This window comes from Elgaria multicarinata, chromosome 5 (genome assembly GCF_023053635.1).
Source record: "Elgaria multicarinata webbii isolate HBS135686 ecotype San Diego chromosome 5, rElgMul1.1.pri, whole genome shotgun sequence".
Lineage (NCBI taxonomy): Eukaryota > Metazoa > Chordata > Lepidosauria > Squamata > Anguidae > Elgaria > Elgaria multicarinata.
The window spans coordinates 100,705,993-100,709,655 of NC_086175.1; the positions used below are offsets into that span (position 1 = coordinate 100,705,993).

General features: G+C 43.0%; 1 non-coding gene across 1 annotated transcript; it reads left to right on the top strand.

Moving 5' to 3' along the window:
• The first annotated feature begins 294 nt into the window (after nt 1–294).
• TRNAH-GUG (transfer RNA histidin (anticodon GUG)) lies at nt 295–366 on the top strand. Its single transcript has one exon. It is a non-coding gene; the product is annotated as a tRNA-His (tRNA).
• The last annotated feature ends 3,297 nt before the right edge of the window (nt 367–3,663 follow it).

The window sequence follows — 3,663 nt, forward strand, 5'->3', positions numbered from 1 at the left end:
AACAACATTAGCACTCTTTAGCATTCAGAGGGGCTCCCGTTGATAATATTTGATCAGTTCTTGCTCAAAAGAGGGGTTCTAAGTTGACCTCATTTATGATCCCCTGATGGATCAGTTTAGATAATTTCAATATAAATGGAAGTTTGTTGATTTCCCATGCGTTTGCATACTTCTTCTTAAAATTTCTATCAGTAAATATTCCTTTACACAGAGAGAGAAAGAAACAGAAGCCGGCTGAATGACTCAGCAAGACAGACTCCACAATCCCACAGAATGTTGGCTCAGTGGTGGCGTGCCGTGATCGTATAGTGGTTAGTACTCTGCGTTGTGGCCGCAGCAACCTCGGTTCGAATCCGAGTCATGGCAAGTTTTTTCTTGTTGGTTGTTAGTCATGATATCAATATAAAACCTCTATGTCCAAAAGCAACCTTTTATTTGATCCAGCAGGTTTTCTGAAAAATAAAATAAAATGTTCTTGCTGGGCATGAACAACACCTCCTCAACAGGGCTCAGTGAAAAGGACCTCCCAATTTCTACTCCCCCCCCCAATATTTGCAGTTGGGGAAAGGTGTGTTTGAGTGTGTGTGTGTGTGTGTGTGTGTGTGTGTGTGTGTGTGTGCATTTTGCCAGATATTCTCCTAGGGGGAGGCAATATTCCCCAACAGTTTGTGGGAAGCCCCAAAAGAGAAATTCTGAGAAATTTCAGCTCAGGTAATACTGGATGAAATTTTGTTGTTAGTACTTTTTGGTAGAAGACAATGAGCTAAGAGAGGTGGACTAGAAAGAACAGGGGTCAAGCCCATCCCTCCCTTCAACAAGATTAGAATAATATTAAACAATATTAACACTGGGTTCATAATTGTGCCCAAAACTCTTTGTGGGCTGAGAAATGGGAAGGCCATTTTACAGAATATTCTCTGGGAGAAGGAGAGTGAAATTCTTTCACAGCTCAGGGGTACCTTAAAACTGTACAAGTTTTCATTTCTTTTGTGGTTGTTTAGACTCCTGGGGCAAGTGAAGAAATTGCTCCCCTCTATCTTTGTTAGTCCCTTCCCTCGCTCCTACTCCACAGAGACAGTACCCTGCTCAAGCCTGTTGTGCGGACTTTATACTGTTAGTTTTACCCTACCCTGTGCCTGCTTACCCTACCCTGTGCCTGTTGGCATTCTCTTCCCCTCCTTATTGTTTTACTATGATTTTATTAGATTGTAAGCCTATGCGGCAGGGCCTTGCTATTTACTGTTTTACTCTGTACAGCACCATGTACATTGATGGTGCTATATAAATAAATAAATAATAATAATAATAATAATAATAATAATAATAATAATAATAATAATAATGCTCCCCCTGCAGGGTGGCAAAGTTCCACAGACTACACAATGCTTCAAGGCTGGCCTTGTTGCGGCACACCTCTCTCAGGCCCTTTCTACACCTAAGAGTGTAGAGGGAGGGCGGTCGATCCCGGACTTACATGCTTCCGGGATCATCCCTGTGAGTCTAAACGGAAGCACGACATCCTGGATGGGAAGGCAGGGGAGAGAGGTCTGATTTCCAACTCCCTGTCTGAGGTCAGAGCACTGTTTTTGACCTGGGAGGAGGGAATCCCCAGTATCCTATGACCCCTCAGCCAATATTTAGGGACCATTCTCATCATCCTCATCATTGTTGTCGTCATATTATTATTATTATTATTATTATTATTATTATTATTATTATTATTGAATTGCTATGCTGTGTAGGTGATACAAGGGCTCTTGTATCAGAAAACGTTATTATTTACATTTTCCCTGATAAAGGACCATATGCAAGGGTCCAACATGCATTGGATGGATAGATTTTTGTTTTGTTTTGCCAATTGTCTTTTATCTTGGTGTTCAACACACAAAGAACCATAGAGTTAGAAGAAACTATAACGTTAATCTAATCCAGCGCCTGCCAACGCAGGAAATCTGTGGCCACATCTTCCCTTAGAGTTGGCCATCCAACCTCTGCTTCAAAACCACTAATGAAGGATGCTTCACCCACTTTGGAGGAAGCCTGTTCCATTGTTGTTGAATTGCTTGTACCATCAGGCAGTTTTTCCAAATGTTTAGTCAAAAACCTGTTCTCATCATTTGAACCTATTAGTTTGGGACCTATCCTCTGGAGCAACAGAAAGCAAATTTGCTCCATCTTCTTTGAAGATGACACTCAAATCTCTTCTTCATTGTCTCTTGTCCAGGCTCATATTGCCCCTTCATTGTGAATTACGACATACAAAAACAACAGTTTCTAATGTGTGTAGGTCTGCAAGAGTGATGATTCTCCTGCAAGAACAGTAAGTCAAAACACACCTCCCAACCTAGGCAGGTGATCCATGCTGCTCATTGCAGCTCTTTACAACAGAAAACACAATGAAGATGCTTTCCATACACATGAAATACAGATGAATCTTCTTGCTTTTAAAAAGAGAATTTTGTCAGGAACAAAATGGACTTTAGTCTGAACACAGGAATTCCATCATGAATCTAGTGCCAGGTCTACATGGAGGATTTACTCTGGTGCTACTGCGCCTCACATGTGATTGTGACACATGACATTCCCAACTCTCCACAGCAATTGTGGGGTTTTATGCCATAAATCCTACATTTTCGCGAAGTTGTTCTGTGATGGATTTTCCCATCGCACCTGCTTCAGTGCAGTTTGGGAGACTGTGTGACCTCAGTTTGTGATACTGGCTTCAGCAGTAGTGGCTGTGGGGGAGCATCACTGCACGGAGGAAGGTAAAGTTGCATCCACAAAGGAGAGGAGTTGGCATCACCCTTTGCTGATTGTGTTCCCCCTCCCCCGAATAGGCCTTACTGCCAAGTCAGGAGGTTGGTTTTGGGATGGCTTTTTAAAAAATCCCCTTCCATGCAAATATTCGGGCTGTGCACTGTTTTGACTCTGGATCCGAATTCTGAACTGAAGCAGGCTGAATCAGACCAGATTGGTCCAGTCCCAAAGTGGATCAGGATTCGGCCGAAGGACTTTGGAGCACTTCAGCCCAATCCGGAGAGTCATGAACCCAGACATTCGTGCCCCCTGTTCCCTACCTGGACCCATTGGAAGTGCCTACAGCTGCAGCCGTCACCATTCCCCACCCTCCAGAAATGAAACAATGCGCTAATGGTGGCCATAAGGGGAAGCAGCTTCCAAATCAGCCACTGGTATGTGTGAAGGAGGTCAAAATAGAATGCAGGCCTGCTTTTGGAGTTTTTGCCATCCCCCCACATTTCTTAGGCTGTCTGAATGTGAGGATGCATCTCTGTGGCAAATGATTGATGGAGGGGCAACTTAATTACTGAGCACGTCTGATATGTCACTTCGGGGCCTAATTTATGCAATGCTAAGAAATATGCTTTATAGAAGTGACAGCTCTTTAGTGGCAAGATAATATATTCCATTTTGTAGACATGTTCTTGAGTTACCAAGAATAGCGCTTGCGTATATTAAGGAAGAATAGCACTTGTGTATATCAAAATGTTAAGGAGCTGACACTAAGGAGAAGAAAGGGAAAGTATCAGTGAGAGTGAATGCTCGCAGCATGCAGCCCTTCTTCTCCCCTCTGTGGCTGTCCCACATGAAGATGAAATGTCCCAGGATCTCAATGTTGACATTTCCTCCTGATTTATGTTTGGT